Below are 14,203 nucleotides of genomic sequence, written 5' to 3'. Positions count from 1 at the left end.
CGTCCTCCAATGTTATCTTGCTTCTTCGCCTTGAGATCACTGTTAATGTCTCAGACACAATATAGTACAGATAAAGGAAGGGTCAAATACACTTTGGAAGTTTATCCCTAAAAAGTATCACATTGCACTCTTCATCCGCCCCAGGCATCGGAAACTCTCCGAACCAAAACTTTGGGGGAAATATCATCCAATGCTACGCATCATGTAAGCAAACAAGAAGCCTTGAGTAGGACCAAATGACTTGACTATAAGGGGTCACAAAACTATCAGGGGGAGGACATTGGGTCTCTCAGATCTGAGAATTGACTGATTTTAGCCCCTGTTGTTAATGTAGACATGTCTGTACATGTTGCCAATGTAAGTTAAAGTGTTTTTCCCCTTTTTTATACCTCAAATGCATAGAATTTGGGATACATTTGGCAGTTGGGTTCAAATACAAATTTTGCACAATTTGCCTTCTACAGCCTCTGCGTGGCACTGATTATTACTGGCTGAGGAATGAGCTAACTGAGAATCCGCCAGCGCGATTGTTTTGATGGGAGTGCTTGTAACTTTTTTCTTGAGCTCCTTTCGGCTGATTTATGACCACAGACCACATCAAATGTTGAATGTGCCGGAAATAAATAAATAAATAAAAATAGTAATAGCCAAAAAGGGACAACATTTTCATTGAAAAAAAATTGCAAAAATAAATAAATAAAATGGTCCCCAAAAGTGAACAACCACCCCCCAAAAAACAAAAAATAATCAGAAATAGTCCTCTGCTAGAAAAATGCTAGAAATACTTAGAAATATCAATTTCAAGAGAAACTTGGATAAACAATTCGTAATAGTAAAAATTCAATCACACATATATAATAGCAAACCTTTTGACCTTTTTTGCTATAAAAACGTGATAAAACTGTGAAAAAAACCGCATACATTAAGCATCCTATTATTAGAATGCAATCCGCACTTTTTGTGCACATGTTGCATTTTTTTCCGCGGCGGAATCGCATTCCGGAAAAAAATGCAGCATGTTCATTCTTTGTGTGGAATCGCGGGGATTCCGCACACATAAGAATGCATTGATCCGCTTACTTTCCGCATGGGGCTATGCCCACCATGCGGGAAGTAAGCAGATCATGTGCGATTGGTACCCAGGGTGGAGGAGAGGAGAACAAACTATGTTTGACAAGTGTGACCAACCTGTCAGTTTTCCAAGCGATGCTACAGATCGCTTGGAAAACGCTAGCATTCTGCAAGCTAATTACGCTTGAAAAACGCTAGTGTTTAGCGGGAAAACGCATGCCAATTCCGCATGCGATATACCCGCAGCAGGAGTTGCAGAATTGGCGCGGAAATTTCCGCGGCAATTCTGCAACGTGTGCACTTAGCCTTAGGCAGGTTTCACACGTCAGTGGCTCCGATACGTGAGGTGACAGTTTCCTCACGTACCGGAAACACTGACACACGTAGACCCATAAAAATCAATGCATCTGTGCAGACGTCATTGATTTTTTGCGGACCGTGTCTCCGTGTGCCAAACACGGAGACATGTCAGTGTTCGTGGGAGCGCACGTATTACACGGACCCATTAAAGTCAATGGGTCCGTGTAAAACACGGACCACACACGGACCTTCTCAGTTTGCAGTCCGTGTGGCATGCAGGAGACAGCGCTACAGTAAGCGCTGTCCCCCCCACTGGAGCTGAATCCGCGATTCATATGTTCCCTGCAGCAGCGTTTGCTGCAGAGAAAATATGAATAATAGTGTTTAAAATAAAGATCTATGTGTCCGCCGCTCTCCCACCCCCTGTGCGCCCCCCGCTGTTCTGAAAATACTCACCCGCCTCCCTCGCAGTGTTCTGTGCTGGCCAGCCCTTCTACTGTATGCGGTCACGTGGGGCCGACGATTAGAGTCATGAATATGTGGCTCCACCTCCCATAGGGAGCGGCCCCACGTGACCGCATACAGGAGAATATGGGGCCAGACCAGGAAGCAGCGACAGCCAACGAGGGAGCGGGTGAGTCTTTTCAGAACAGCGGGGGGGGTGCGCACAGGGGGTGGGGGGGCGGCGGACACATAGATCTTTCATTTAAACACTATTATTCATATTTTCTCTGCAGCAAACGCTGCTGCAGGGAACATATGAATTGCGGATTCAGCACCAGATGCTGGTAGTACGTGTGGTACCCAGCACGGTGCGTGTGGTACCCAGTGGGCACACGTGTGCCACACTGATGTTCACCAGAAACGCAGGGGCACACGGACACGGATAATTCCGGTACCGATTGTTTCCGGTACCGGAATTATCTGGACGTGTGGGACAGCCCTTAGGGTGTGGACCAGGTTCAGGAGCACATCCACTAATTAGTCCAGCATTTCAAACCACATCCTGATCAACATGAATGCAAAAAAAACAAAAAACACACTTCAAAAAAAAAAAAAAAATTGAAAAAAAAAAAAAAAAAAGAATAAAAAGTTTTTAAAACAAATAAAAAATAAATTAAATTCTCTCTATAATATCATTCAAACCATTTGGATATAACGTTCCCAAACGATATATCCAAAATGTTTCTTTTCGATTTCAAAGAGCATTCCTGTTTGTAACACCAGAGGGTATCTGCTCCACCGGGGTTACTTGTATGTTAAAAATTGTATTGTTTAATTAGCAAATGCCTTGAAAGACTATGCTTCAAAAAGCCATTTTTTGGTCTATTTCTGTGTCCATTAATGCGGGACCGCAGTCTCTGCATGGTGCATCCCACATATTACATAGTAACATAGTTAGCAAGGCTGAAAAAAGCCATTTGTCCTTCCAGTTCAGCCTATATTCTGTCAGAATAAATCCCCAGATCTACGTCCTTCTAAAGAAGCTAATAACTGTAAGATACAATATTGTTAGGCTCCAGGACGACATCCAGACCTCTCTTGAACTCCTCGACTGAGTTCGCCATCACCACCTCCTCAGGCAAGGAATTCCAGATTCTCACTGCCCTAACAGTAAAGAATCCTCTTCTATGTTGGTGGAAATACCTTCTCTCCTCCAGATGCAGAGAATGCCCCCTTGTGCCCGTCACCTTCCTTGGTATAAACAGATCCTGGGAGAGATATTTGTATTGTCCCCTTATATACCTATACATGGTTATTAGATCGCCCCTCAGTTGTCTTTTTTTCTAGACTAAATAATCCTAATTTTGCTAATCTCTCTGGGTATTGTAGGTCCCCCATCCCCTTTATTAATTTTGTTGCCCTCCTTTGTACTCGCTCTAGTTCCATTATATCCTTCCTGAGCACCGGTGCCCAAAACTGTACACAGGGCTCCATGCGCGGTCTAACCAGGGATTTGTACAGAGGCAGTATAATGCTCTCATCCTGTGTATCCAGACATCTTTTAATGCACCCCATGATCCTGTTTGCCTTGGCGGCCGCTGCCTGGCACTGGTGGCTGCTCTAGGTAAGTTTACCATTAACTAGGATCCCCAAGTCCTTCTCCATGTCAGATTTACCCAGTAGTTTCCCTTTCGGTGTGTAATGGTGATATTGAATCCTTCTTCCCATGTGTATAACCTTACATTTATCATTGTTAAACTGCATCTGCCACCTCTCGACCCAAGTTTCCAACTTATCCAGATCCATCTGCAGCAGAATACTATCTTCTCTTGCATTGACTGCTTTACATAGTTTTGTATCATCTGCAAACATCGATATTTTACTGTGTAAACCTTCTACCAGATCGTTAATAAATATGTTGAAGAGAAAAGGTCCCAACACCGACCCCTGCGGTACCCCACTGATCACCCAGTTAGAGACTATATCATTTATAACCACCCTCGGCTTTCTATCACTAAACCAGTTACTTACCCATTTACACACATTTTCCCCCAGACTCAGCATTCTCATTTTGTGTCCCAACCTCTTGTGCGGCACGTTATCAAACGCTTTGGAAAAATCAAGATATACCACGCCCAATGACTCACCTTGGTCCAGTCTATAGCTTACCTCTTCATAAAAACTGATTAGATTGGTTTCACAGGAGCGATTCCTCATAAACCCATGCTGATATGGAGTTACACAGTTATTCTCAATGAGATAATCCAGAATAACATCTCTCAGAAACCCTTCACATATTCTACCAACAATAGAGGTTAGACTTACTGGCCTATAATTTCCAGGTTCACTTTTAGAGCCCTTTTTGAATATTGGTACCACATTTGCTATGCGCAAGTCCTGTGGAACAGACCCCATCGCTTTAGAGTCCCTAAATATAAGAAATAATGGCTTGTCTATTACATTACATAGTTCTCTTAGTACTCGTGGGTGTATGCCATCCGGACCCGGAGATTTATCTATTTTAATCTTATTTAGCCGGTTTCGCACCTCTTCTTGGGTTAGATTGGTGACCCTTAATATAGGGTTTTCTTTGTCGCTCGACATTTCACCTAGCATTTCATTTTCCACCGTATACCGTGGAGAGGATGGTGTTTAACCCCTTACTGACGTCTGACGTCAGTACCCCCGCTTTGAGGTGGGCTCCGGCTGTGAGCCCACCTCAAAGCAGCGACATGTCAGCAGTTTTCAACAGCTGACATGTGCCTGCAGTAGGCGCGGGTGCTATTGCGATCCGCCCGCGCCTATTAACTAGATAAATGTTGCTGTCAAACTGATAGCGGCATTTAACAAGTGCTTCCGAAAAAAAATAAAAAAAAATATAAAAGTTCAAATACCCCCCCTTTCGCCCCATTCAAAATAAAACAATTAAAAAAAAAAAAAAATCAAACCTACACATATTAGGTATCGCCGCGTTCAGAATCGCCCGATCCATCAATAAAAAAGAAGCATTAACCTGATCGCTAAATGGCGTAGCGAGAAAAAAATCGAAACGCCAGAATTGCTTTTTTTGGTCGCCGCAACATTGCATTAAAATGCAATAACGGACGATCAAAATAACGTATGTGCACCAAAATTGTATCATTAAAAACGTCAACTCGGCGCACAAAAAATAAGCCCTCACCCGACCCCAGATCACGAAAAATGGAAACGCTACAGGTTTCGGAAAATTGCTTTTTTTTTTTTTTTTTTTTAAAGCAAAGTTCGGAATTTGCTTTCACCACTTAGATAAAAAACAACCTAGACATGTTAGGTGTCTATGAACTCGTAATGACCTGGAGAATCATAATGGCAGGTTAGTTTTAGCATTTAGTGAACCTAGCAAAAAAGCCAAACTAAAAACTAGTGTGGGATTGCACTTTTTTGCAATTTCACCGCACTTGGAATTTTTTTTCCTGTTTTCTAGTACAAGACATGCTAAAACCAATGGTATCGTTCAAAAGTACAACTCGTCCAGCAAAAAACAAGCCCTCACATGACCATATTGACGGAGAAATAAAAAAGTTATGGCTCTGGGAAGGAGGGGAGCGAAAAGCGAAAACGCAAAACCAAAAAAAGCTCCGGGGGTTAAGTGGTTAATATGTTAGTCTTTTCCTTGTCATCTACAACCGTCTTTCCTCACAATTTTTTAAGGGGCCTACACTTTCACTTATGATTCTTTTACTATTGATATAGTTGAAGAACAGTTTGTGATTAGTTTTACTCTCCTTAGCAATGAGCTTCTCTGTTTCCGTTTTCGACAGCTTTAATTACCGTATTTTCTGGCATATAAGACGACTGGGCGTATAAGACGACCCCCCAACTTTTCCAGTTAAAATATGAAATCTTCTTAAAAGTCGGGGGTCTTCTTATATGCCGTATGTCGTCTTATTGGGCCGGTGACTAATGTGCCTTTTGGGGTGGGGAGTGGTCCCTATGATGAAGAGGGGGCGTCTCACAGGAAAGTGTGAGTGGAGTAGCCCCGTTACCTCATTGCGGCAGCGTGGGGGTCTCTGTGCTGGGGAGCGGCGGCTCCTCATTGCGGTAGCATAGGGTTTCTGTGCTGGGAGCGGCAGCTCCTCTTCGTGCCGTGGGGGCTCTGCGCTGTGGGGCGGTACATCTTCTTGCAGCGTCGGGGCTCCTCCGGCATCTCCTCAAGGCCCGGAGGCACCGGCAGCTCCATTGCTGCGATGCGGTGGCCTCCGGGAAAATGGCCGCTGGGGGCGGCGCATGCTCAGATTCAGATGCACCGCCCCACAGCACAGAGCCCCCACGGCACGAAGAGGAGCTCCCGCAATGAGGTAATTTTAGAGGCGTCAATTTGCCGACTAGAAACGTATGTGGTTGTTAGCGGAAGAAATGCGCCAAAAAAATGCATTGCTGTCTATGTGAACGCATGCGGCCGCAAGCACATGCGTTTGCTTGCGTTAGTGAACGCATGCGTTGCACCAGAGAAAAACATGTCTAGACACTAAATAGCCACCCCCCACATGCAAGGTGATAAAGGGAGGGAGTGGACAGTTGCAGGTCACTACTCAGCAGACAGAGAAGCTTTCCAGACGCAGCAGAGCAGACACAGGAAGGAATCTACACTCAGAACAATGTGAGTATATCCCAGCCAATGCCTTTATTTTCTATTTTCTGTCTCTACATGTCCTAATTTCTTCCATTTCTTTCTTTCTGCATGCATCAGAATGTCTTCTTCTTCTGATGAGGAGCAACGTCCTGGGCCTTCTGAAGCCGAACATGTCAGTGAAGTGAGTACTCACCTCCTCAGATTGGTAAGTATTCACTGTCACATCAACACATATGACAATTTTTTTTCTTCTTTTTTTTAGAGCACTACTTCTACTGCGGCAGAGGCTGGGCAGGAGCAGCGGGGTCACGGTCGAGTGTCACGGCGGCAGCGTGTAAGTATACAAGGCTGACTGTTTACTGTATCCTCACTTTAATATTCTTGAATCTTCCTTTCTTTTCTTTACTCTTTTTTTTACAATTTTCTTCTGGACTCCTTTTTTATCATGACTTTCCTTATTCATGCCATTTCTCAGCCTCGGTTTTCTTTCTTTTCCTTATGTTAATGTATACAACATTTAATGTCTTCATTTATGTTTTAGGTTCCAGAACGGGATGAGGACCTCATTGACAACGATATCCTCATCTCCCTGGTCCATGAGCGAGTCCCATTGTGGGACACCCGGGTTCCGCAGCACTCGGACAACGTGACGATCTGGCGCCTATGGAATGAGGTGGCCAAAGCGATGTGGAAAGGCTGGGACAACGCCCCGACTCGGGTCCGAAATGCATTTTGCAAGTATTGCAATGCAGTGTGAAGCAGCAGAGACCTTGGCCGTGCTCACACAACTGTGTGTGATGAGAGAAACTCTCAGGAGTTTCTCTCATCACACACAGTTGTGTGAGCACGGCCAAAAGTACATTGTCTAACCATTATGTTTTGTTTTTTCAACAGTGCTCAAAGTCAAAACACATTGGCGTTCGATGAAGGACCGCTTCAACAAGGACCTGCGTCAAGAGAGCCGTGTTCCCAGTGGTTCTGGAGCAAGAATCCGAAAGTATAAATACCATCGCATTCTGGCATTTTTAAGACCGGTCCTTGCCCAGAGAACGTAAGTATTTCTCCTGTGCATTAGGTTGTGTTGTATTGCCATAATCTATATGTTTCTATTCAACAGGAGTTGGCGTTTGGTACATTTTTGGTATTAATTTTTTTTCCTTTCTTCACAGCACATAGAGCAGCACTGTTGGCCCAGGTTCTGGAGCGGTCCTTCATCAGACAGCCACGGACCTATCCCAGCCATCCAGCAGCGCTGCAGCAAGTGGGCCTGCCACACTAACTGGAGACCAGGAAGCTGGTCCATCAGGTGTTCCCCTTTCCCAGTCCTCTGCCCCTTTTTTGGGGGGCTCCTCCCGGCAGCGGCAGAGGGCATCGGACAGGTCACTCATGCCCGAATTTTTGCACTTGAGCTCGGTTTTTCACGATGGACTCAAGGCTTTGGGTGACCGACTGGATTCTGCCATTAGCCATATGAATACACGTCACCAAAAGCCTTGAACGCCGACCTCCAGAGGCCAGCACATCATTTTTTTAACCAAATTGAGCAGGGCATGTCGGAACACCTTACTCCTGATCTCCAGCTTAGTGTCATGCAGGCCTGCAATGCTGCTTACGTGCAGGCTATTCAGCAGAGTCGGTATTTTTAGCAGACAGTGGTGGCATATCCACCTGTGCCTTCACTGTCACGATTAACCTCAATGCCGACCTCTGCTGCATACCACTGCATGGCCACCTCTATTCCTAGCACTGCCGAACACCAGTACAGCACCACCACCATGCCGAGTGCTGTAGGACAGCCCACCGCCACCACCATGACAACCGCTGCTCCTGCTTGGACCTCCTCCACTGACACCACGATGCAGCAGCAGGACCCTGGCATGGCCTTCCGTACCGCCACCACGATGCAGCAGCAGGACCCTGGCATGGCCTTCCGCTCCACCACCACCACGATGCAGCAGGACCCAGGCATGGCCTTCCGTTCTACGAGCACAATGGACCCTGGCATGGCTTTCCGCTCCACCACCACCACGATGCAGTAGGACCCAGGCATGGCCTTCCGCTCTACGAGCACAATGGACTCTGGCATGGCCTTCCGCTCTACGAGCGCTATGGACTCTGGCATTGCCATCCGCTCTACAAGCACTATGGACTCTGGCATCGATGCACGCTCTACGAGCACTATGGACTCTGGCATCGATGCACGCTCTACGAGCACTATGGACTCTGGCATGGCTGCATGCTCTACGAGCACTATGGACTCTGGCATGGCTGCACGCTCTACGAGCACTATGGACTCTGGCATGGCTGCACGCTCTACGAGCACTATGGAATCTGGCATGGCTGCACGCTCTAGGAGCACAGTGCAGCCGGACCCTGACAGGTCACCCACCACGACCATGCCACGACATATGAGCCCACCGAGGCTTCCCAGAACCCGGCGATCCCAGAAAGGGAGAAAAAAAAAAAAACAGCGTACTATCAGTATTCCTCCCCCCTCACCTCCCAGTGTGTCTGTAATGTCAGGTTTGTCTCACCCTTCCAGTGCGTCTCAAGCCTCTTATGTGTCAAGCCCCATCCCCGAACTACCAGACCCCACTAGTTTAATTGCCCCTTCTCCTGCCACCCCTGCGTCGTCCACACTTAGCCAGGCCTCACAGCTTCACACCCCCCATTTCCATCACTCTACCCCAAGCAGGCGTAGTTAATTAAAAAAGTTTGGTTTCTAAGAAAATAAATAATATTGTTTTTTGCCCCCAATTATGTGTGGTTTAATTGTGTCTTTCGCCGCCGGCAATACACACCGGTCGCCGCACACCTAATTTTTTGGCCACATCATAGCTCCTGTACTTAGCAAGTAAAAAACTGCAGCTTTCTGTGTCTTTAGTATAGATATATGAGGTTGACCAAAAAATTAAGACTTGTATTTTCTCCATATCTCTTTGTTCTGCTTAGTCTGTGACTAGTGTTGCAGACTGAAGAGAAAATGGTGGCAATACAATGCAGATGTATACTCAACAGGTCAGGTGTCCAAAAACTCATTAGTTAGGACACCTGACCTGGTGAGCAGAGAACTGCCTTGTATAACCTCCATTTTCTCTTCTGTGTAAATAATCTATTTCACACAAAGTGAAGGGATGATGGCGGTCATACAAGGCATATCTATGCTCACCTGGACATGTGTCAGAAATAGTGAATTCATGAGGCTGTTATATGTGCATCATGAATTCATTATTTCTGACACCTGACTTGAGTATAGATCTGGTTTGTATTACAGCCATTGTCTCTTCAGTCTGCGTCCAATGGATAATGCAGAACAGAATCAGGACGTAATGATGTCAACAACCTTACCACTAAAACAACATGGCTGCCGTCACACTAGCAGTATGTGGTCAGTATTTTACATCAGTATTTGTAAGCCAAAACAAGGAGTGGAACAATTAGAGGAAAAGTATAATATTAACATATTTAGCACCTCTGCATTTATCACCCACTCCTGGTTTTGGCTTACAAATACTGATATTAAATACTGAGCAAATACTGCTAGGACAGCCTTGGTTTGTAGAGGAAATACATAGGAGACACGGTCAAGATACCAAAAAATAAAGTTTATTAACGAGAAATATTAGTAACATTTAAGAAAATAACTGGTACAGATAAAATCCCAACAGGACATTTACACAACATTGTCCTGCCATGACACACATCCAATATCTGATTCAAAAAAGGCAGCAAATTGGTTCCGCATGTGGCCAACTTCAGCAGTTGACCGCAGTGGGTGATGCTGGTAATCGGGCAATGGGTGTACAACTGGTTCATCCAGTTCAATGTTGGGCCGCTCCTTAGCCATAATGTAATTGTGCAGAACGACACAAGCTTTGACCACCTTGTCGACTGTCTCCATTTTTAGATTAATGGCTGATGCAAGAATGCGCCATTTTGAGACTAGAATCCCAAAGGTACACTCTACAGTTCTTCGGGCCCTGGCCAGTCTGTAGATAAAGATCCTTTTAGTGTGGTTCAAGTCCCGACTGGAATATGGCTTCAGTAGGTTTTCACACATCTGAAATGCCTCATCCCCAACCATAACAAATGGCATCGGTGGACCTTGAGTGTTGGGGAGAGGTCATGGCCGTGGAAAATTAAAATTTTTGCCATACAAACGGCGGCCCATATCCGAGTTTTTAAAAGTCTGGGAATCGTTGCCACGACCAAAAGCTCGAATGTCCACGGCGATGAAGCGACAGTCCGCATCAGCTATTGCCATGAGGACAACAGAAAAATAGTTTTTTATAATTGAAGCACTCCGATCCTGTTCTGGCTGGTTTGATAATGCGTATGTGCTTTCCATCCACCGCTCCCAAACAGTTGGGGAAATCACACACACTCCAGAATTTTTCAGCAATTGCCATCCACATGTCCGCGGTGGGTAGGGGTATAAACTTATCCCGGAGAACATTCCACAAAGCCCGGCAGGTGTCCGCAACTATTCCAGACAGGGTGGAAATAGCAAACCGGTATTGGAAGTGGAGGGATGATAAACTCTCTCCGGTTGCCAGAAATCTGGAATAAAAAAAAAAATAAAATAAAATCAATTCTATGTATGGTGTTGTTATGCTAAAGACATAAAGGAAAATACCAAAAATATACATGTCAGAACACCGAAAATTAGCACTGTCATTTGTTTAGATTTGTTATGTACCTTAATGTAACCAGCAGACGTTCCTCTAGTGGAATCGCTCGACGGAGCTGGGTGTCCTGTCTCCATATGGCTCCTTGGACACGAGCAAGCAAATCCCGGAAAGAGTCTTGCGACATCCTTGTATATTCCTGGAATTTGTTCGGGTTGGCATTAAGCTCGCCATACAGCGTGTGATAGGCTCCACGGCTCTCACGTAGTTCAATAATGGGGTGTCTCCAAAAACGCCTACGACGTCTCCTTCTCCATCTTTCGCGATTTCTGTCTTGCTCCCAAGCAAACGCACAGGCAAGAAACAGCTTGATGCTTAACTCCAGGTTGAAATAAAAGTTCTCCATGCAAAGATCCATCATGATACAGGAGCAAAATCTGAAGATTTCAGCTGTTCAAGGGTCTATATAAAGATATCCCATAATACAAGCCCTCTGTAGTCCCATTCGCGGTGTCTGGTTATCTAGATTTTTCTCCTGTAAAGTTTGTCACCATGCGCACCAAAAACACAAACGCAGAAAAAAACGCATGGAAAAGCGTGCAAACGCGGCGTTCCCGCATGCGTCTAAAAAACGCCACGTTTGTACGTGTTTCTATGCGTTTTTTCCTGCACTTGCGGATTAAACGTGGATTCCAACGCAAATGCGAAACTAGCCTAAGCTGGTCAAAGTTTGCCTTCCTAAAGTTCAGCGTTTTTGTGACTCCCTGACAAGTCCCCCTAGCGAAAGACAAGTGAAACTGTACAATATTGTGGTCGCTATTTCCTAGATGCCCAATGACCTGCAGATTTGTAATTTTGTCGTGTCTATTAGATAGTATTAGGTCTAAAATTTTTAAAATTAGGTCTAATTTTTTTCCCACTATAGCTGACCCTCCAGATCAAGAAACGCCATTTTTACTTTGTTGATTTGTGATGTGAAGGTGATCCCCCAGGTGTTATTATTAAAGGGAACCTGTCACCCCCAAAATGGCTGGTGAGGTAAGGTAAGCATTACAGAATGCTGTAGATAAGCCCCTGATGCCGGTGAGCTTACCTCACCAGCCATTTTGGGGGTGACCGGTTCCCTTTAAGCTCCTTTATTAATTGTGCGGCTTCCTCCTCTGTCCCCTTCCACCTGATAATCAGATCTTCTATGAAGCGCTTATAAAACCTTATTTTATCATGGAAAATAGTCTTAGGCTACGTTCACATTTGCGGTCAGCGCCGCAGCGTCGGGCGCCGCAGCGGCGCCGCATGCGTCATGCGCCCCTATATTTAACATGGGGGCGCATGGACATGCGTTGTGCTGCGTTTTGCGCCGCATGGCCGCAAGCGTTGGACGCAAGAAACGCTTCAAGTTGCATTTTTTTTGCGTCCAACTTTCGGCCAAAAAGGACGCATGCGGCGCAAAACGCAGCGTTTTAGCGTGCGTTTTGCCGCGTTTTTGTTTGCGTTGTGCGCTGCGGCGCACAACGCAAATGTGAACGTAGCCTTAGCGAGTGATGATGAGGACTCGGATCGCCCCATGAATAAATTTGCGAATCTTGGTGCGACCGGAGCCCCCATCGCGGTGCCAAGCAACTGTACATACAGTACTCCTTCAAAAGTGAACACGTTATGTTCAAGAATTAATTTCAGACCCCTTAACAAAAAATCCCTTTGTTCGGGAAACTTGGAGACATTGGTGCTCAATAGGGCTAAATGGAAATTCAGGAGTCGGGAAAACGTACGCGATATTCCCTCTGGGAATTTAGATTTTACATAAATGATTATTGTTTTATACTTTTAGATCTTTTTTTTTTTTTTTAAGTTGCATTTCTGTGTTTAGAAACTCTGCTGCGCCACCTGGTGACAGAGCAGTATTACTGCAAGCCAAGGAATAGCCCGCTACAAAGTAAAGGGGGTTGGAACAATTTTTTTTTCTTATTTAAATACATTTATTTGGGGCTTAAATTCATTTTTGCAATTGGGATCCATCAAAAACGTTGCACAATTTGGCTTTTTCAGTTTTTGCACATTGAACCAAATGGGACTGGCAGGTCTTTGCTAAAAAATACATTTTATTTTTTTTTTAAATAAAGAGGATCCTCCCCAAGAGCAGCTTCAAGAACATTGGCAAAACTCTTCCCACTCGTTTGCTATTCATATGCATTTTTTGTGGGGGCTTAAGAGGTTTGAAAACTGATGGAAAAAAAGAAAAAGCACCTGTTACTTCTTTAAAAATTATTCTTAAGGAATCCCCTTTCAAACTAGAAATTGTTCAATCAAAAGGCTGAAAAAAACCTTCAGGAAAAATAAAAACTTTTGAAAACCTTTTAAAACAAAAAGAAGAAAAAAGGAGCATTTCTTGAACCACTTACTGCTTGAAAAAGTTTGTTTATGAAAGGCTCAATAGACGGCCTTAAACTCTGTTCATATGTCGGAACGATGGTTAATAGTCATGTGACCATTACATCATCAGAGGTCCTTTTAACCTTAGAAACTACACTTGAGAGGGGAGAGAGCAATGATGCGCTGTTATAAAGCATGTGCTTAGTGTTTGATCTCAAGTAAACCCATCCTATCGTGTTTATACACGCTCTTACCCATGGTCAGATGTGGGTGATGCCACACACCTAGCCCCAACACACGTTTCACTTTGGCTTCCTCAGGGGACCATGTCTCGTCGTGTCTCTAATAAGCATTAAATATGAATCCCTCCAAGTGTAGAGAATTTCCACAGTGTATAATTGTCCACGCAGAAATTTGCGTCACTTCTGGAGGCTTCAATGACGTTGCAGGTCACGAGAAGAACCCCGATGATGTCAATGACCCGCACACGTCATAACTGGGCGCCATCGGTGATGCTCCGGACCGCGTCATGTTCAACACATGTGCACATTCAACAGGCTGGGGGACTCGGCATGAAGGCAGGATCCGTCCATATTCCCGCTCTCACATGCAAAGGTAACGTCCCTCCAGACACAATAGGTCCAGGACGTAACTTGTCACCGCCACATGTATTTAGAAAAAGTAACAACAGAGAATTGCAATACTCCTTGTAAATGTTAGATTATAGGGAAACAATAATAATGTGCAACCTATGACATTAATTACTGTAACAAACACA

Source organism: Ranitomeya variabilis, chromosome 4 (genome assembly GCF_051348905.1).
Source record: "Ranitomeya variabilis isolate aRanVar5 chromosome 4, aRanVar5.hap1, whole genome shotgun sequence".
NCBI classification, from domain to species: Eukaryota; Metazoa; Chordata; class Amphibia; order Anura; family Dendrobatidae; genus Ranitomeya; species Ranitomeya variabilis.
This window is presented reverse-complemented; position numbering follows the sequence as displayed.